At 46.9% G+C, this 21,333-nt stretch overlaps 1 protein-coding gene across 6 annotated transcripts in view; it reads left to right on the top strand.

Annotated features, from left to right (window-relative positions):
* Positions 1–4,167: 4,167 nt before the first annotated feature.
* The window catches only part of SLC23A2 (solute carrier family 23 member 2), a 146,410-nt gene continuing 129,244 nt past the window's right edge, over positions 4,168–21,333 (top strand). For 5 of the 6 annotated variants that reach the window (XM_075910857.1, XM_075910856.1, XM_075910859.1 and 2 more), the window contains exons 1-2: positions 4,168–4,308; positions 8,947–9,009. The gene's annotated coding sequence lies outside the window, so the exon portion shown is untranslated. Of the gene's footprint in view, positions 4,309–5,444; positions 5,513–8,946; positions 9,010–21,333 lie in introns of those variants that run through there. The other variant, XM_006110786.4, reaches the window with a different exon arrangement.

Genomic DNA, 21,333 nt, shown 5'->3' with positions numbered 1-21,333 from the left:
AGGGAGCATGAAGTCTTTCTTTGTGAACTGGGTTTCTGTAATAGCAACAAAGAACCTGAAGCAAATAAGCAATGCTGAAGCTTCCATTAAAAAGCTCTGAATCTGTCAGGCGAGGGTCAAAGATCATTTACAGACAGTGGATCGCCTACCATAAATTTACTAAACTGAACTTTGTCATAATTTCATTGCAGGGGGAAAAACTAGACCAAAGACATGACTTCCCAGAATATGCCAAGGACAGTGGAATCAGACAGGGTTTCAAAAGCTAGCTGTAATCTCACAAGTCAAGCTGTGTACTATAAGGACAAAAAGTGAATCATTACAGTAACTTAACGGAATCAAACCTAATCAAAAGATATACTAGTTAGGATGCTTAAATATAATCAACCTGGAAATGGCAATTGGCAAAGCATAGCAGGGTTGACAACTTATAACTATTATTGACAACCAGATCTTGAAAATCACAACTCAGCTCTTTACCTCCTCTCCAAATTATGAGAATAATTTGTGGAGCTGAGGTTTTAACATGAACAACAAATGCCACATGACTTGCAATAAATTACAGGTATTCACAACTGGGATTTTGTGCCAATAGAATCTTAGCATAGAACTAAAATGACCCTTGAGAGGTCATCAAGTCCAGTCGCCAGTCCTCATGGTAGGACCAAGCACCATTCTAGACTATCCCTATTAGATGTCTTTCAACCTGCTCTTAAATATCTCCAATGATGGAGATTTCACAACTTCCGTAGGTAATTTATTCCAGTGGTTTCACACCAGGAGAGTTAGGAAGTTTTTTCCTAATGTCCAACCTACACCTCCCTTGCAGAAATTTATGCCCATTGCTTTTTTTCATCAGCAATTGAAAAATAATTTTTCTCCCTCCTTCTTTAAGTACTTGAACCAGCAAATGGTTAATGGGTGGGTTGTCCCAGAGGGGTAGGGCTTTATGAACATATACCATATTTTCCGGCGTATAAGACGACTTTTTATACTAAAAAATATCCCCCAAAAATCGGGGGTCGTCTTATACGCCGGGTATAAACATACTGTAGCTTCGGCTAAACACAGAACGTCCCTATTATTACCTTTTAGCCCGCTGGATGTGCCCTAATACAGTACTGTAGCTTCGGCTACATACAGAACGTCCCTGTGCTGATACTGTATGTACCGCGCTGAGCCAATCATGGCAAGCGGTGTCATCTATTAATGCATACAAAGCCTGCTCAGATTGGCTGAGTCAGAGAGGCGGGCTATTACAACCTTTGCCAATCCGAGCAGGCTTTGTATGCATTAATAGAATACACCGCTTGCCGGGATTGGCTCAGCACGGTACATACAGTATCAGCACAGGGACGTTCTGTATGTAGCCGAAGCTACAGTACTGATGTTATTAAATGGTGTTGCTTCGGAATGGGGGGTAATCTTATACGGCGAGTATAGGCCAAAACCTATGTTTTAACTGGAAAATTAGAGGGTCGTCTTATATGCCCCATCACCTTATACGCCGGAAAATACGGTAGTCCCTGAATAGCCCTTTGAGGGAGGTAATAGTTTACAGATAGGGAAACTGAGGCATGGAGAAATTAAATATCATTAATAGAGGTGGGGACAGAACCTAAAATTCTGGCTCCTGGTTTTCTGCTTTTAATCGTGTGAGTTTCTCCTTGTCTATTGTATTGGAACAAATTACTTCCATCTACATAAGATATTTACAGTGTCAGTTATAACAGTATCAGTGTTTCTTTTAAAACTTATATTCAAATACTAAAAATAGAAATTTTATTTGTATTTCAGTAATACCTGCAGGCCTCACCTGAAATCAGAGACCTATTGTGCTAAATCCTAGACCTATGATTCCTCTAATTACACTCAAATGGACAAGTTAGACAATGAAGAGGAGAAACAGAACTCAGAGAAGTTTACATTTAAATGTTTGTGATCTTTTGAGTAAATATTTGGCCAGGGTTGTTTTTGTTGTTGTTGTTGTTTTTTGGTTAACATAGTACTTATGTATTTGTCAGAGCAGAATGCGCTGAAGGTTGGGTATTCTTCTGCCCTTAGGGAAGCTACTGTGTAATGAGTGGAGATTGAAATGCCAAGGGTGAAATAACTGTAAGGTTGATTATGTGGTGTTATAAAAGCAGTTCCACATGAGGGAGAGCAGGACCTATAGCAGGGAGACAGAAGAAATCTAAATGGAGCTGTCTTGTGGGAAAAGCACAGCATCTGAGTTCATTGCAGTTTACAAACATGTGCCAACCAACCATGGAAACCTGTACAGAAATGACATTGAGACAAAACATTCCCTATGGGACGTGGATAGGTGTGTCATAAAATGTCTCAAAGTGGGTGAATATCACACTTACTCTCCTTATTTACTCCCAACTTACTCCTGTTGGGATGTTCTCTTCCAAAATGTTTCTAAAGGGTGAAGTACGTGCATGACACAATGTCCTCTCAACGTGTGCTGTAGCATCTTAAAAAGTAACAGATTTTTGGGCATAAGCTTTCATGGGCAAAAACCCACTTCATCAGATGCCTGTTTCCAGATAAACCTGTTAATCTTCAAGGTGCCATAGGACAGTTTGTTGTTTTTGTGGGTACAAACTACTATGACTATCCCTTTGATACTTAAGTTTGTATGCAAACTTTACCCAAAATATCCCTTTCTTTGCTGAATAAAGGGACATGTTTCACCAAATATGCTAGTGCAGGTTGTGTGCCCCTCTCCTGCATGGCTGATGCACACAATCAGTATCATACACCCAGGGCATGGGCTAGCTGTAGTTGGCAAGCTGGGCTGGAGCACAAGAGTGTGCAGGTGGGGAGCCAGATACAAAATGGGAGGGGGAAGAGAAGGAGTGAAGATGGGGGAGGAAGGCAAGGTGCAAGGGAACGGAGTGGGGTGAAGGTGGACAGGGAATGAGAGGCAAGTGAACAACATGAGGGCAGAAGAGAAACGGGGGGATAGAGGGGAGATGGGGGCAGGAGGAGGGAGAAGAGGAATGGCAGGAGGAGCAGGGGCACAGGATGAGCGAGGACTGGGGGGAGCAGGGGCCCAGGATGAGCAGGACTGGGGGGAGCAGGGGCCCAGAATGAGCGAGGACTGGGGGGAGCAGGGGCCCAGGATGAGCAGGACTGGGGAGAGCAGGGGCCCAGGATGAGCAGGACTGGGGGGAGCAGGGCCCAGGATGAGCGAGGACTGGGGGGAGCAGGGGCCCAGGATGAGCAGGACTGGGGGGAGCAGGGGCCCAGGATGAGCAGGACTGGGGGGAGCAGGGCCCACAGAGGAATGGCGGGGGGAGCAGGGGCCCAGGATGAGCGAGGACTGGGGGGAGCAGGGGCCCAGGATGAGCGAGGACTGGGGGGAGCAGGGGCCCAGGATGAGCAAGGACTGGGGGGAGCAGGGGCCCACAGAGGAATGGCGGGGGGAGCAGGGGCCCAGGATGAGCAGGACTGGGGGGAGCAGGGCCCACAGAGGAATGGCGGGGGGAGCAGGGGCCCAGGATGAGCGAGGACTGGGGGGGAGCAGGGGCCCAGGATGAGTGAGGACTGGGGGGAGCAGGGGCCCAGGATGAGTGGACTGGGGGGAGCAGGGGCCCACAGAGGAATGGCAGGGGGAGCAGGGGCCCAGGATGAGCAGGACTGGGGGGAGCAGGGCCCACAGAGGAATGGCGGGGGGAGCAGGGGCCCAGGATGAGCGAGGACTGGGGGGGAGCAGGGGCCCAGGATGAGCGAGGACTGGGGGGAGCAGGGGCCCAGGATGAGTGGACTGGGGGGAGCAGGGGCCCACAGAGGAATGGCGGGGGGAGCAGGGGCCCAGGATGAGCAGGACTGGGGGGAGCAGGGCCCACAGAGGAATGGCGGGGGGAGCAGGTGCCCAGGATGAGCAGGACTGGGGGGAGCAGGTGCCCAGGATGAGCAGGACTGGGGGGGGGCAGGGCCCGGGGAAGGGGGGAGCAGGGGCCAGGGGAAGGGGGGGGGCAGGGCCCGGGGAAGGGGGGGAGCTGCGGGGAGCAGGGGACAAGGGGAGGCGGGGCGATAAGGGCCCGGGGGAGCAGGAGCGGGGGCTGAGCCCGGGGGGAAGGGCAGCAGACGGGGTGTGGGGGCCCAGCAGCCCCTGGGGGGAGGGGAACGCGGCGGGCGCCATCTTGCTGGGGGCGGGGCCGCGAGCAGCCCCTCCCCCCCCGCGTGCCCGGTCGCCCCGCCGCTCCCTCCGCAGTCGCCGCCGAGAGCGCGGAGGAGCCGGAGCCGCGGAGCCTCCCGCCCCAGCGCCATTTCCACCGCCCGGGGCTGCCATGGCAGGTGAGAGGCAGCGGCCGGGCCCCCATCGCTCCCCTCGGCGTGCGGCTCCAGCCCCCCCCGGCATCAGCCCTTCCCAGCCCCCCCCACTACCCCCCCCCCCGGCATCAGCCCTTCCCCCCCCCACTGCCCCCCCCGGCATCAGCCCTTCCCCCCCCCACTGCCCCCCCGGCATCAGCCCTTCCCTCCCCACTACCCCCTCCGGCATCAGCCCTTCCCCCCCCACTACCCCCTCCGGCATCAGCCCTTCCCCCCACACTGCCCCCCCCCGGCATCAGCCCTTCCCAGCCCCCCCCACTGCCCCCCCCCGGCATCAGCCCTTCCCAGCCCCCCCCACTGCCCCCCCCGGCATCAGCCCTTCCCCTAGCCCCCCCCACTGCCCCCCCCCCGGCATCAGCCCTTCCCCTAGCCCCCCCCCCACTGCCCCCCCCCGGCATCAGCCCTTCCCCTAGCCCCCCCCCCACTGCCCCCCCCCCCCGGCATCAGCCCTTCCCCTAGCCCCCACTCCACTGCCCCCCCCCCGGCATCAGCCCTTCCCTTAGCCCCCACCCCACTGCCCCCCCCCCCGGCATCAGCCCTTCCCCTAGCCCCCACCCCACTGCTCCCCCGGCATCAGCCCTGTTCTAGGCCCCCCTTCTTCCTATTGCTCCCCTCCCCCACCCCATTGCTCCCCTCCTCCGACATCAGCCCTTCCCCTATCCCCCGCACCCCACTGCCCCCCCCCCCGCATCAGCCCTGCCTCTAAGACTCCCGTCAACCTTGTCTCCAATCTTCCTGCCCCATTGCTCCCCCCCATCAGCCCTGCCTCTAATTCCTCCGGTCTCTGGCATCAGCCCTGCCTCTGGCCTCCCCACCCCATTGCACCTTCCCCAGCATCCAGCACTACTCCCGTGCTGCGCCACCCCACTAAGCCTTTCCCCCCCATGCTGCCTGGCACTGCCCCCCCATCCCACTCCATCTTGTGTGATATTGACTTTCCTTCCCTCTCCGCTGCTTTGTATTAATTCTCTGTCTGAGGGATAATCCCCCCTCCTCCCCCGGCCAGGTCCCTATTCTCTCCCTTCCCTACCGGATCCCTGTTCTCGGTTTTAACCCCTTGCTCCTTTCTGTGTGTCTGTAGGTGACCCGCTCCTCCGGTCTGGTATAAAGCCCCTTCCAGGTCCTATTCATGGTGCTCACTGTCATCTTTTTTCCACGCTCCTGCTAGGTGATAACTCCTCCATGTTCTGTCTGGTTGGGGGGAGGGAGTGTCCCCATTTGGCATGTTTAGGTGTCATTTCCCTTCCTTAGCTTGGTACCAGGAGAGTAGAGGGAGCTAATTGCATCAGGAATAGCATGGCTCATGCTGTCATGCTAGCTATATAAAAGTGAGGGTCTGGCACTAAGTACATGGGAAGAGAATCCCTTTATCTTGCAAAAGAGGGAAAGAAAAAGGTAGGCCTAAAAAGGGATTTTTATTTGGTGTGTTTCTGTTTTTTCTCCTCCCCTTCATCTTTATTTGAAACCAAGTGGGTTGCCAGGAGGTAAGCTTGTAAACCAAGTGAAGAATTCAGGTTAATTCCTGTAGCTGTTTTTTTCTTCTTCTGTCTGATCCCTCTCTCGTGATATGCTTGGGTTTTTTTTTTTTGAATAACTAAAAGGCATATATTTTTTCTGTTGCTTTTACCTGTGTGCTCATGTTCCTTATTCCCTCCCACGTGTGACTGGTGTACACATTTTCTTTATCTTGAAATATTTGTATTGGAAACAGATTAAATAAAAATACTACTGTCAAAGCTTAGTCCTAACTTGTAATTACATTTCTCTTCATAAAAGGTAAGCTGAACTGTAAATGCCCAGCAGTGTGTATGCAAATAACATAGCTTTCTATGCATATGTGATTATTTTTTCTATAAAAAATAAAATACCGAGTCAGAGAAAGGAGGATTCATGTTTATTCCTATCCTTCCATTTTGAAATAACTGTTGTAGCCTAGCAGCTTCAGGGGAGAGCCGAGTTCGTCTGTACAGGATAAATTTAAAAAACAAAAGGTCTGGGAGCACTTTATAGACTGACAAAACATGTAGATTTCGTGGGCACAGCCCACTACTTCAGATGACTGGAGAAGATCAAACTTTTGCCACACAGCTTTGGACAAGAAGGTAGTCGCCTCAAGGGGTGTCCCAGGCCTTGCATGCAGATACAGACACAAAAGGGAAAGTCTCTAAATTAGTGTAAAACAAGACTCTTCCCTTTTCATTTTTGCAACTCCTGGTCTCAACTTGAGTTAGCAGGTTGAGATGAACCCTAGACTCCACCCCAAAGTTTGCCTCAACTTGCTCATGTGTGGGAAACCTATTACAAGCCTCCCTGTTTTCAGTGGGGTTGTAGCTATGTTCACTCATGTGAAATAAGAAAAACGCCCTTTTTTTTCTCTTAATGAACATGTATCCTGGGTGTTGCAAGGGTGTTGTTTAAGACCTAGGAGAAAGATGCAGGGTTTTAGACAACCATTCACTCCTGCAGTGACTTGGACTTCTTTTGCAGTAAAAAAACCACATGCTCATCTTGCATTTACGATTGATCTAAAGGTGAGTTTAGGAAGCAAAAAGTAAATATATCAAGGGTGATAGCAACCCCTACAGTTTCCTAGGAAGTAGTATAATGCGGTGAAGCAGTCAGAAGAGACTTCCTGAAATGGGGTGGGAGGATATAGATATTTTTTAAGAAAATATTCAACAAGAAATATTTTGTCTTAATAGCATTAACATTGAAACATCTCCTCCTGCTTTCAAGTTAACACAGTTGATTTCACAAGGAAGAATAAAAGTCAAAGCTTTGCTATTAGAGTTGTTTGGATGAAGACTTTGTATGTGTAGCTTAGCAAGGGCAGCAGCAGCAGTTGATTTTTTTTTTTTTTTGTTAACAGAAAATGCTAAAAATGTGGGAACCTACCTCAATCAAAAGATTGGGTAGAAAAGGACAATTACTAGAGATGCTACTGGATTGTAGGGTTACAGTTTGTTAATATTTTACATTTCAAAAGGTTATAATTAGAAGTCGTCAGATTATAACTTTCTTTCCTTAGCTTTGTCTACATCAGAAAATGTTGGTCCTACTCCCCTGTTGTAATAATCTAAGACAATAACTGAGAGAACACTAGAAATCGCCATGCGGAGGCTCTTATTCTGGTATAAGAATAGCTTTCTTAGGCTTTATCTGCATTTTAAAGCTCAGCTAGCAGCTCTTTAAACTGAATGTGTGGCCATGGCTAAGAGTTCTCCCAGGCTTTGTCTACACTGCAGGGTTTTTGTGCAAGAAGCTTTTTGCGGAAGCGATCTGCTGCAAAAACTTTTTGGGCAAAAGCACGTCCACACCTCAAAAGCACATGGCAAAAGCACTGTGCTTTTACACAAGAGAGCGTAAACATTGCATAAACATTCTTGCTCAAGAAAGCTCACAGAATGGCCAGCAGAGCACCTTTGCTTTTTGGGATAGGCTCTTTTTGTGCAAGAAACCCTTGTTGAGTGTCCGCACACATCTTTTTGCACAAGAACTCTTGTGCGAAAAGGAGTTATGCCTCATAGAAGGAGGTATACCAATACCGCAGAAAGTCCTCTGTTCTGTCGATTACCTGTAGATTTTCTTGCGCGAAAACGCACTTGAGGTGTGGATACTCCACAGGTTTTTGCACACAAAAAAGTCTGTTTTTGCGCATAAGCTCTAGTGTAGACATAGCCCCAGTGTTCTATATTAACCACCTCAGTGAGGGGGGTAGCTAATAGTGCTGGGAACACAGCTTCCAGTGCTGTAGTCTGGTTCACACTGGTGCTTTACAGCACTGCAACTTGCTGCATTTGGGAGTGGGAGGTGTGTTTTCACACCCTTGAGCCAGAAACTTACAGCTCTATAAAGTGCTAGTGTAAACTTAGCCTTAAGTTGTCATTGGGAAGGGGTTTAAATTAAACTGGGAAAACTTCTTTTAATAGTATGGATTCCTCAATATATGACGGATAACCTGCCATAATGATTTAATTTGAGACAGTACTAACTTTTTTAGGCCTTATCTGCTCAGGGAAAATTGACTTGAATTTGCTGTTCCAGAATAACTCCCTGTGTGGACATTCTGTTTTAGAATAAAAGTCACATTAGTATTCTTGACTTTTATTCCAGGAGTAGTTATGAAATAATATTGAAATAACAAGGAGTTATTATGGAATAGTTTATTCTGCAGTAGCTGTGCTGGTCAATTTTTCTCATGTAGACAAGACTTTTACTACTTTTTTTCTATAGCCAAGGCCCTAGAGATACAGTGCTATGACTGAGGAGCCATTTTTTAAGGACGATTTTTCTTTCAGACTCGCTTTTCTCATATATTTCATTGTAATTCAAGCTTGAGGTGCTATGGAGAAGAATGTTCAAAAGATTCTTAGAATTTCTAGGACGTGTCATTTAAATTAAATTGAGGGTAGCGCAAACCAGAATGCGATTTGGCTAAGAAGGATATTGGTACTGATTGGGGAAATTTGGATAGATAGCCTGGTTTATGTTACATACCTGAAACAGATACTACTATCCGCTGCTCCCCTAACTATATTTATGAAGAGTGAACACTTAAGAAACAATATGTCAATAATTAAAACATGTTTCATTTTTATTTAGAATCTGCAGGAAGAGGAGACTGACAGGCTATGTAAGGGGATGTGCATCATGCTGTAGTGGAAGGTATGAACAGATTAAATAATTGAAAACAAAATCTGTTTGCTGTGTTTTGCATTAAAATATTTTGCTTGTAAGCTTTCACTTATTCCTTTCTCTTCTAACCCATAATACTGTTATTGTTGTGGAGCACGTTTCCATTAGAAACTGTATTTTCTACTGTCTAAATGTGTACTGATGATAATTCCAGTTTGTAAATTGGAAAAAAAATCTGGTATTGGTCAGCTATTTTCAGATTATAGGAGGCAAAAAATGAAGTTTAGGCTTCCTCCACTTATCTACTGTTTCAAATACAGATTGAACCTCTCAGTCTAGCACCCTCGGGACCTGACCAGTGCCGAGCCAGAGAATTTGCCAGACTGTGGGAAGTCAATATTGTCTTAACAGCATTACCAACCTTCCTCTTACTCGGCTCTTAGAAGACATTTGGGAGTAAATTAGAGCTAAGTAACAGCACAGAACACTGAGAGCCAGGGCTGGTGGCTGTAAACAAAGTTTATGGAACTGTAGGAAACTTGGCCACAGCCGTGTTAAGTGGACATCTGGCTAACTAAAATCATGCTGGACCAAAAATGTTGCTGGGCCAGAGAGGTTTAACCTGTACTGTAGTTTATTAAGTGTATATTTTGACCTCTGGATGCTGTACAAAAATAAATTGACCATTTACTATGAGGGACCTGGGAAAAGGGATCAGGATTTTGAAATCTCACTTTCCTCCAGCCTTTAGGTTTGCACAATAATTGCACTGTATCTCAGTGGAGTCCTCAGCTGAAGTGCCAAGTTGTGGCAGGGTGCAGTGCTGTGACTGGTCCTTGTCTCAGTCACCTCTTGCAGGCAATCCATCTCTCAGTGGGTCTTCTGTGACGTGCTTGGTCCTTCAGCCACATCACCAAGTTCAGTCCCTTTCTGCGGCCCAACTGAAAATGCATGAAACATCCCAATACAAGAGAGTCTTTTTCTCCCCTCTTGGGCTATTCCCAAGTCTCTTTGGGGGACAGTCTTCAGCCCCACCTTTGGGCTCAATATTCATTCTGTTGGGCTTGCATTCTGTTTCCTCGGCTGCTGGTAAGGAACCCCAAACCAATCTTCTATTCTGGATTCCTGCCTGGCGACCCAGTATAAAGTAGCTTGAGCTGCTCCTTCAGACAGGCTGCTGTTTCCATTTGCCAAGTTCTACTGCCAAGCGTCCTTGCGCTGCTTTCTCAGTTTGTACTTAACACAGCTTCTCTTCAGATCTCATCATTCACTCGCTTGAGTTCCTATGAAGTGCTTTTACTGCCTTACTTCAGGGCCTTCCTGTCCATATGTCTGATGCTAAGAGAGCTTTACTAATTGACTCAGAAGGAGTGAAGTCCAACCCAGTCCTTTAGTAATGGGGAGATTCTGGAGGTTCTTAACCTCTCTGCTTCAGGCAGTAAGGTACATGGGTATTCATTTTCAAAATCACGTTAATATAAAGTTTGTGAGACAGTTTAAACAGAAAGCAATTATGTTAGCGCTGAGAACTTGCACCATATATGCTGTTCAGTATAGAGCTCTTTTTATGTATAGTCGTAATGCTGTGTATGTGATCTTGTGTTTGGCAAAAACCTTTATGTCCTTCCCCTTCTGCACAAGTTGCATTTTGATCCAGGGCTTATGATGTTAAAATACTAGAGAAAATGAGCTCTGAATAATTCCAGAGTTGTTATAAGAGCATGGAGGAAGAGTAGTCCTGTTAGAACTGCATTTAAAGAAGTGCAAGCAGCAAACCAGTATTTAATTGTATTCTCGTACTCGACTTTTAGGCTATATGTTGGTGAAAACTCATGGCTGAAATAGGATTTATTGAGAGTAATTATTAACCATACTTTAGATGTAAAAGAATATTTGCATGTTATCTGCCTTGTGATTAAGGAGATTGAGGTCTGATTTTTGTAACCTCTTGCTAACAATAGCAATATGTTGGCTTTTAGATTAAAACTGCTCAAATTGGTAAAATACTGAAGGAAAGGTTGGTGATCCCACTCTTTCTCTCCCCCCCCCCCCCCACGGTATTTTAAATCTAACACTGCAGCTAGGGTTGATTTAGAATGTTCTGAGCATCCCTGAAATTATCATTATTTAGTTGAGAATGTGTTGTTGAGAGCAAATCTATATTGTCAGGTAAATGGGAAAGTTGGCTTAATATAGGTCTCTTCCTTATCTAAATTCTGATTACATATGCTTGCTCTCCCAAGTAAGGGTATGTCTACACTACAGCACTAATTCGAACTTACTTAATCGAATTAGTTAATTTGAACTAAGCTAATTCGAACTAGTGCATCTAGACCTAAAAACTAGTTCGAATTAGCATTTTGCTCATTCGAACTAGCATGTCCACACTGAGTGGACCCTAAACCGAGGTTAAGGCTGGCCGGAAGCAGTGCTGGCAGGGCATCAGATTAGGACTTAGAGCATGGAGCTGCTGTCTCAGGCTAGGCAAGGGCTGAGCTTAAAGGGACCCGACCCCCACCCCGGACAGACAGTTCTCAGGGGTTCCCTGCTCACTTGTCTAACTCGATGAGGGACAGCAAAGCAGTCCTGGCTTGGAGTGCCCTGACTGCTCACACTCGGCACGTCACAGCACTCGGCCATCAGCCCGGCTGCATTTGCCGCAGGCTGCCATCCGGGGGGGGGTGTCAATCGGGGGGCTGCAGGAGAGCTTTCACCCCGAGGAGCCCGCAGAGCCACCCCAGTCCTCCCCATCGGGGGCTCCCTCACCTCCTTCCACTTACCCCTCCCTAGCCCCCCTTCCTGATGTACGAAATAAAGGACACGTGTGTTCAAAAATAGAAACTCTCTTTATTAAACAAAACTGGGGGAGACTGGGAAAAGGAGGTGAGAGAGGGTGGGAGAGGGGAGGAGGAAACCTGGGAGGAGGGAGCTGGAAGGGGGAAGTCAGGGGAAGGAGGAGGAGGGGAAGTATCAAACTATGGTACGCCATATCTTCAGTACTATGTACCGATGTGATCTCCTCACCCCAGAAAAGATATTTTGGCCTTGGAAAGGGTTCAGAAAAGGGCAACTAAAATGATCAGGGGTTTGGAACAGGTCCCATATGAAGAGAGGCTAAAGAGACTGGGACTTTTCAGCTTAGAAAAGAGGAGACCGAGGGGGTGATATGATAGAGGCCTATAAAAGCATGAGTGGTGTGGAGAGGGTGCATAAAGAAAAGTTCTTCATTAGTTCCCATAATAGAAGGACTAGAGGACACCAAATGAAATGAATGGGTAGCAGGCTTCAAACTAGTAAGAGAAAGTTGTTCTTCACAAAGCAAAGAGTTAACCTGTGGAACTCCTTGCTGCAGGAGGCTGTGAAGGCTAGAACTAGAACAGAGTTTAAAGGGAAGTTAGATAAATTCATGGAAGTTGGGTCCATGGAGTGGTATTAGCCAGGGCGTAGAAATGGTGTCCCTGGCCTCTGTTTGTGGAAGGCTGGAGATGGATGGCACGAGACAAATGGCTTGGTCATTGTCTTCGGTCCATCCCCTCCAGGGTACCTAGTGTTGGCCACTGTTGACAGGCAGGCTACTGGGCTAGATGGACCTTTGGTCTGACCCAGTACAGCCATTCTTATGTTTTTATGTTCTAGGCTCAGGGTCGGGGTCTCACTGGACCACCTTGATTTTCATGCAAACCTGCTCCTGGGTGACCAGGCTGGCAGCTCTCCTGCCCTAGACGGCCACTTTCCTGTGCCTAGTGCGGAGGTGGTAGATGAGGTCCACGATCTCCGCACTAGACCAGGCGGGTGCCCGCCTCTTGCAGCCCCAGGCAGGCTCCTGGGAGCCACCAGCCTGGTCCTGGGAAGAGGCGGAGGGCTGGGTGGCAATGGGTGGCTGGCTCATGCCGTGCAGGTGCAGGTGCAGGGTCTGCTGGCTGGGTGCTGGCAGGCTTGCACATGGCACGGGCACCGTAGCCAGACCGTTCCCCTTTAAGGGCTCCAGGGCCGGGAGAGGGGCAGACGAGTTTCCCTGGTGGTGCCCAGAGTGGCCATCAGGGCAAGCTGGGGAGGGCTAGCCTCCCACTAGTTCAAATTAAGTGGCTACACAGCCCTTAATTCGAACTACTTAATTTGAACTAGGCATTAGTCCTCGTAGAATGAGGTTTACCTCGTTCGAATTAAATTCGAACTAGCGGTTTGCCTGTGTAGCGCCTATCAAAGTTAATTCGAACTAACGGCTGTTAGTTCGAATCAACTTTGTAGTGTAGACATACCCTAATAGATTCTTATGGGGAAATCCTTGGTGAACTTAAGCACAAAAAGGGAGCTTACAAAAAGTGGAAACTTGTACAGATGACTAGGGAGGGGTATAATTGTATATATAGCTCGAGAATGCAGGGGAGTTATCAGGAAGGCGGAAGTGCAATTGGAATTGCAACTTGGAGGTGATGTGAAGGATAACAAGAAAGGTTTCCACAGGCATATTAACAAGAAGAAGGTGATCAGAGAGGTTGTGGGGCCCCTACTGGATGAGGGCGGTACCCTAGTGACAGATGATGTGGGGAAAGCTGAAGTACTCAATGCTTTCTTTCCCTCTGTCTTCATGGATAAGGTCAGCTCCCAGACTAATGCACTAAGTGATGCAATATGGGATAAAGATGGACAGCCGTTGATGGGGAAAGAACAGTTTAGGAACTATTTAGAAAAGCTAAATGTACATAAATCCATGGGTCTGGACTTAATACGTCTGAGGGTACTGAGGGAGTTGGCAAATGTCATTGAGGAGCCTTTGGCCATTATCTTTGAAAAGTTGTGGAGATCAGGAGAGATCCTGGATGATTGGAAAAAGGCAAATGTAGTGCCCATCTTTAAGAAAGGGAAGAAGGATGACCCAGGGAACTATAGGACGGACAGTCTTATCTCAGTCCCTGGAAAAATCATAGAGGGTATCCTCAGGGAATCCATTTTGAGGCACTTGGATGGGAGGAAAGTGATTAGGAATAGTCAGCATGGATTCATGAAGAGCAAGTCATGCCTGACAAATCTGATTAGCTTCTATGAGGAGGTAACTGGCTGTATGCATATGGGGAAGTCAGTGGATGTGATATACCTTGACATTAGCAAAGCTTTTGATACGGTCTCCCACAATATTCTTGCCAGCAAGTTAAGGGAATGTGGATTGGATAAATGGACGGTAAGATGGATAGAAAGCTGGCTGGAAGGTCGGGCCCAGCGGGTAGTGATTAATGGCTTGATGTCAGGATGGCGGTTGGTTTCTAGCGGAGTGCCCCAAGGTTTGGTTCTGGGACCAGTTTTGTTCAACATCTTTATTAATGACCTGGAGGGCATGGATTGCACCCTCAGCAAGTTTGCAGATGACACTAAGCTAGGGGGAGAGGTAGATACGCTGGAAGGCAGGGATAGGATCCAGAGTGACTTAGACAAGTTGGAGGATTGGGCCACAAGAAATCTGATGAGGTTCAACAAGGACAAGTGTAGAGTCCTGCACTTGGAGCGGAAGAATCCCAAGCATAGTTACAGGCTGGGGACCAACCAGCTAAGTAGCAGTTCTGCAGAAAAGGACCTGGGGGTTACAGTGGATGAGAAGCTGGACATTAGTCAACAGTGTGCCCTTGTAGCCAAGAAGGCTAATGGCATATTAGGTTGCATTAAGAGGAGCGTTGCCAGTCGATCCAGAGATGTGATTATTCCTCTTTGCTCAGCTCAGGTGAGGTCACATCTGGAGCATTGGAGAGGGTCCAGCAAAATGATTAGGGGACTAAAGCATATGACCTACGAGGAGAGGCTGAGGGAGTTGGGTCTATTTAGTCTGCAGAAGAGAAGAGTGAGGGGGGATTTGATAGCAGCCTTCAACTTCCTGAAGGGAGGTTCCAAAGAGGCTGGAGAAAGGCTGTTCACAGTAGTGATGGATGGTAGAACAATGGTCTCAAGTTGTGGTAGGAGAAGTCCAGGTTAGATATTAGGAAAAACTATTTCACTAGGAGGGTGGTGAAGCACTGGAATGGGTTACCTAGGGAAGTAGTGGAATCTCCATCCCTAGAGGTGTTTAAGTCTTGGCTTGATAAAGCCCTGTCTGGGTTGATTTAATTGGAATTGGTCCTGCCTTGGGTAGGGGGCTGGACTTGATGGCCTTCTAAGGTCTCTTCCAGCTCTATGATTGTATGATGCAGTTAAGTAAGCTTTAGCCACATTAGTACTTTAAAATGCGCTAGCACATTTTCATTGTGGCTACTCCTGTTTGCATGTCATCCCCTAATATATCATTAGACTTATTGGCAGTTCCCACCGCCCAGTGTTTTCAGTGTGGTTTCCACTCTTATCAGTTGCTTGTTCTTGTTGTGATCTGCTGTTAAAAATAGGTTGTAATGAGAAAATTGAGCTTAGGCTTTCTTCACATGTGGATACCCTAGCGTAAATAGGCTGCCACTGGTATTTGAAGTACTGTGCCCACTAGAGTGGAGTAAGATGATGTGGCTGGTTGACACTAGGGATATGAACATTGCTAATGCCAGTAGAACTGAGCTAGTATTAGCCATGGTGGGAAATCTTTGAAAGGAGCTTTGGGTCACATTGGTGTGGTCTGGGGTTACACTTGCGCTGTACTGTAGAAGTATGCGGTACCAACTTTTGAGAGTCATCTGTGATTATTGTTCTTCTTTGGTGGTCTTACTATCATAGATTTTTGGTGATCTTTTTGGTGTCACTAGTATTATCAGCAATGAGTAGCCTTGTGGCACCTTAGGTTGTGTCTAGATTACGTCCCTCTTTCGACAGAGGGATGTAAATTAGTCACTTCGAAATTGCAAATGAAGCCAGGATTTGAATTTGTATAATCACTTTATGGCGCTCTTTTGAAAGTAAAACCGCGTTCTTTCCAAAAGGGAAGGCTCAAAGAGATTTACAGGATCTTTTGAAAAAGCCTTCCCTTTTTGAAAGAACTGCGTCTAGACCACGGTTTTACTTTCAAAATACCGCTTTTTCAAAAGAGCGCCATAATGTGATTATGCAAATTATGTGCAGGAAATTCAAATCCGACTTCATTTGCAATTTCGAAGTGCCTAATTTACATTCCTCTGTTGAAAGAGGATTGTAACTAGACATACCCTTAGAGCCTAACAAAATATATACAGTATCATGAGCTTTCATTGGCAAAACCCACTTCTTCAGCTCTTTTGAAATAGAAACTCTTAGTATTGCTGATGGCTATTAATCTTTCTGACTTCAGTTGTAGGGGAACTCTGTAATTTTACTATAGTTCCAAATGCAGAAAGTACCCAGGACTATGGAATTTGTTCAGATCCTGATCCTTTCCTGTAATTCAGGGGTGGACAATAAGCTGGATGTGGTTCACCCTTAATGGACCACCACTGCTTTATTTACCTGCACCTCCACAGCTGCAGCTGCTTGGAGCTTCCATTGGTCATGGATTGCTGGTCCCAGCCAAAGGTGGCTGTGGGAAGCAGTACGGACCGGAACACTGTTTCCTGCAGCTCCCATTGGCCAGGAACTGCAATCCATGGTCAACTGAAGATTCAAGCAACCGTACCTGAAAATAAAGTGCCGGCAGTCCGCCAGGGATTAACCCTGGTGAGCAGCCTCTGACTTGCGGGCCAATTATTGCCCAATTCTGCTGTAATTGCTTGTGGTAGGTGTCACGGTTGAAAGCAGCTATGCCTGTAGACCCCTTCCATGATTCAGCGCATGCATTCACTTTAGGTTCCCAGCTCCCCACTGTTACTTGTCTTGGGCAGAAACCCACTTGACTTGGGTTTTTCCAGGCTGCACAGTTCCTTGTTACACTGAGCTCCTCAGCAAGTCAGGCTGCCCCTGTGCTTTGCTTTCTCTTCAAAGGCTGTTGTTGTTATCCTTAGTTACAAACTGTTCCACACACTCATAAGCTTACCAGCAAAACTGAGATGTACAGTACTTTTGTTAAGCCACAGATGCGTGTGTTGTACCCATCTACACTTTCTCATAATGAAGTTAATGGTGACACCAAACATGAGGTAGGCGAATGCAAACTTGTATGACAGCAGTATCTATGAATAAAGCATTTATAAAGAGAGTAAATATTTCTCAGAGTAGTGCAAACATGAAAAATAAGCAAATGCTGATGCACAAAAGGAGTAGCTTATACTCAGCTTACACATTTCTGGAAGAAAAATAAGAGCTGTTACAGAGACTCTTTAATGTAAAATACTACCACTTTGTAAAGCTAAGCAGTCATTACAGTGTACACAGTTGCCATACTCCTGTAAAGGGCTGAGATGTAGGTGGTCAGGCCTAGTAGTTAGCGTAGTGTGGTGGGCTGGGTCCCCACAGCATTCAGGGTTCAGAACCAGAGCCATGAGTCAAGTACCAGCAATCAGGCAGAGTTAGGATGTGAGAACCATGAAATGAGAGCTGGCTGAGCCGGGTGGAGCTCCGTTGTATGGATCACTTCTTGTTCTTAAGGAGTCTGGTGTTTCACCAGCAGGGATGGGTGGATGGAGATACTTCTCTAAGCTGCGCTTCACATAGTCCTGGTTTTAGCTGATGCCAGCAAGCTTGTCTGGTGGAGGGTCAGAGTGTGATGACCCCTCCCCTCATCCCCCATCAACCCTTGTGTTCTACCTGCAGGTCATGGCATGACCTCATTTAGGTCTTCAGTCTGAACATTTGTGTGCTCTGTTCATTAATCTTTTTATTGGATTGCCATACAATATCTTTATTATCAGATCTAAATATGTTTTCTAATATCAAACCTAAATATACCTGTAAGTAAGTTCCCCTCAGTAATATTTTACATCTGGCAATGGTCTTTCAAACACCATGGCTACGTCTACACTGGCCCCTTTTCCGGAAGGGGCATGTAAATTTCATGAGTCGTCGTAGGGAAATCCGCAGGGGATTTAAATATCCCCCGCGGCATTTAAATAAAAATGTCCGCCGCTTTTTTCCGGCTTTTAAAAAAGCCGGAAAAGAGCGTCTAGACTGGCCCCGATCCTCCGGAAAAAGCGCCCTTTTCCGGAGGCTCTTATTCCTACTTCAAAGTAGGAATAAGAGCCTCCGGAAAAGGGCGCTTTTTCCGGAGGATCGGGGCCAGTCTAGACGCTCTTTTCCGGCTTTTCTAAAAGCCGGAAAAAAGCGGCGGACATTTTTATTTAAATGCCGCGGGGGATATTTAAATCCCCCGCGGATTTCCCTACGACGACTGGTGAAATTTACATGCCCCTTCCGGAAAAGGGGCCAGTGTAGACGTAGCCCATGATTTCCCATGGGTGTATCAATTTTCTTAAACTTTTATCATGAATCTGAATATGGATAATCAGGGCTGCACTTCAGTGATTTCATTCTTATTCTAAGTCGAAGATCACAGTGGGTTGTTTGGGGCAATTGCTCTTCTGCCTGGGGATTCACAAATTAAGATCTGCTGTGTTCAATCTTGTCCCCCCTTTAGTTTGTGCCAGAGCAAGTTGCCTTTGTCCTTTTGTGATATCAAACCAATAAAAAAGAGCTAGGCTGGAAACATAGTGTGTTGAGTTATTTAAGGAAGCTTCATTTAAAAAACAACCTGAGTTAAAGCATATGGCCAAAAGTTGCTGTCTCCTTGTGGTGGCTATGGACAGACTCCTTTATCAGCAGCACTTGTATTAGACCAGTGTTTCACTGGTCCAGTCATCCCAGCATACTTTCCCACCTCCCCTGCTGATCCTAGGCTCCATGCAGCACTGCTGTTTTAACAATGCTGTGTGCAGCCCGGGCCAGCTGGGGACTCAGGACTCCCAGCTGGCCCCAGTCTGCATGCAGCATTTCAAATCGGCAGCACCAGGTGTAGAGCCCCAGGCTCCATGCAGCGCTACCACTTCGAAGCACCCCCTCTTCTCTTCTCTCTCCCCGCTGCCTCTCTCTGATCGAGACAGCAGGGGAGAGAAAAGCGACTAGTCTTACTAGCCTGTCAACTATCCAATAAGCATTTGCTTATTGGGTAGTCGCCTAGTTGTTCACATCCCTACTGTTTACTGGGCTCTTAGAAGACATTTGGGGTAAATCAGAGCTAAATAACAGCACAGAACACTGAAAGCCAGGAGCAGTGGCTATAAAAAAAACTTTATGGGACTGCAGGAAGCTTGGGCACATCCGGGCTGATGTCTGCATTCAAATGAACAACATCAAGTTGTGCTTTACTGAACCTAATTTTTTATTGTGGTGCCAATCCATGTTCAGTGGTAAAAATAATTGATGGGAGTTGATCCATCACTAAGAATGATTTGTGAATGTACAAGTAGGTCAAATAAAGATATATGTGATGAACGACGAAGTGTGCTGACCTAATAAAAAGAACTGCGGCTCATTGGCTGCCATTTTACCTCATTTTGTGAGGGACTGTTACACCAGAGCCCCTGAATCTTATAACTCTATATATGGAAAGGAAATTTTTCAAATATTTGGAAGTGATCTCTGACATTCGAGGTGCTTTCTTCCTGTGTAATTAGCATATATTTAAGAAGGTAACTTTTTCTTCACTATTTTTAACTGGGTATTTTATCCTTCAAGTGTAATATGTAAAAACATACAGCTGCAGGAAAAGTGCTAAGGAATGTTCTATAATAATATGCCCTGTAATCAGTTTTAGGATAAAAATAAAAAGTCAGGCATTAACAATACACTTTCAAACCAGAAACTGAGATCCCAGTTACATTGCTGTGATAGGGTTACAGTAGAAAGATCTAGATTTTGACTAGTCAGGTTTTATAAGGAGTAATTCTTCTTTGAGTGGTGTCCCTGTGGGTGCTCCACTTTAGGTGCTGGGTCGTCCTGGTGCCGCAGATCAGTGTTTTCTTGAGCAGTGGTCAGCCAGACCATGCATGTGCGGTGCATTCTTCGTGCTCTTTTGATCTCTCGCGCAGTCCTGCTCCTGCCAGTTCCTCCTTCATCTCCTGTGGTCGCAGACAGAGCGAGCCTTTTCTCCTCAGAGAATCCTGTCAGGAATAGAATACTTAGTTGTTTAGTCTTGTAGTTAGAGTTATAGTTGTTACAGTTCTAGTTGTTCATTTTATTACTTAAAAAAAAAAAGACGTAATTAGTACATCCCGTAACTAGCCATGCTGGGCTCTCCCGGTTTTAAGAAGTGCGCCACATGCCGTGACGCCATGCCAGCTTCGGACGGCCATACAGAGTGTATCAAGTGCCTTGGTGAGGCCCATGTACCTCAAAAATGCGTCTACTCTGCCAGGTTGACCGTTCGGGCATGTAAGGACAGGGAGATGAGATTAAAAATGTTTTTATTTGACAGAGTGCTCCTGCCAGAACATTCTCATACAGTCTCCACTCCGCGGTCTCCTAAAGCAGAGGAAAGTGGTGAAGCATTGGAATGGGTTACCTAGGGAAGTAGTGGAGTCTCCATCCCTAGAGGTGTTTAAGTCTCGGCTTGACAAAGCCCTGGTCGGGTTGATTTAGTTGGAATTGGTCCTGCCTAGAGCAGGGGGCTGGACTTGATGACCTTCTGAGGCCTTTTCCAGTTCTATGGTTCTATGATTCTATGAAAGAAAGACTTTTTCACCACAGGTGGCTCCAGCTCAAAAAAGCCTCGCCAGCTCTTTAGCACAAGTCAGTGTCAGTGATAAGCCCGTCACATCAGGTTCAGTGGCATCCAAACATAAGTCGCTTGTCAGAGCCAAAATCACAACAAAAATCTGCAACGGTGCCATCAACAGTCGTAACGATCCGCTGCTCGGCACTGCCAGCGATGACACTGTCTACAGCAGTACCGCTAACATTGGCACCTTCTGTGTCGGAACTGTCAGCAAACATACCAATGACACTGACAACCTCGGCACTGGCCACACATGTGCCAATGACCTCGGCACTGATCAGTGCAGCACAGGCATTTTCGGCACCATATGTCTTGTCCAGCCCACAGGTGCCGAAGAAAGCACCTCACAAATCCACCTTGGTTAAATCAGCGAGACTGGAACTGCTGATGTTTTCACCATCACCATCTTCCACACCACCTTCTCCATGTTCTCCTTAAATAACAACGGATGACGGGGACTGCATCCCATGTAAGCAAGCAAGGCACCATGCACCTAGGTACCGTTTATTGTCATCCCTTTATAAGAGATACCTATCTCATTCTCCTTCTCCTCCTCCTTCAAGGGAGTTACAACGCTCACCCCGTTCACCCCATTCCCTGCACCTACCACCACATCATGAGGTGTACTTCATCCGTAGCCACTTCTGCTCCACCCAACATCATGACTCATTGTTGGTTCCACCAGGAAGAACTACAGTCCTCTGACCAAGTAAAACAGGTACTTCTACATAGCAGAAAACAATCCACCCAAACCACTTACCTTCAGAAGTGGC

This window comes from Pelodiscus sinensis, chromosome 28, assembly GCF_049634645.1.
Source record: "Pelodiscus sinensis isolate JC-2024 chromosome 28, ASM4963464v1, whole genome shotgun sequence".
NCBI classification, from domain to species: domain Eukaryota; kingdom Metazoa; phylum Chordata; order Testudines; family Trionychidae; genus Pelodiscus; species Pelodiscus sinensis.
This window is presented reverse-complemented; position numbering and strand designations above follow the sequence as displayed.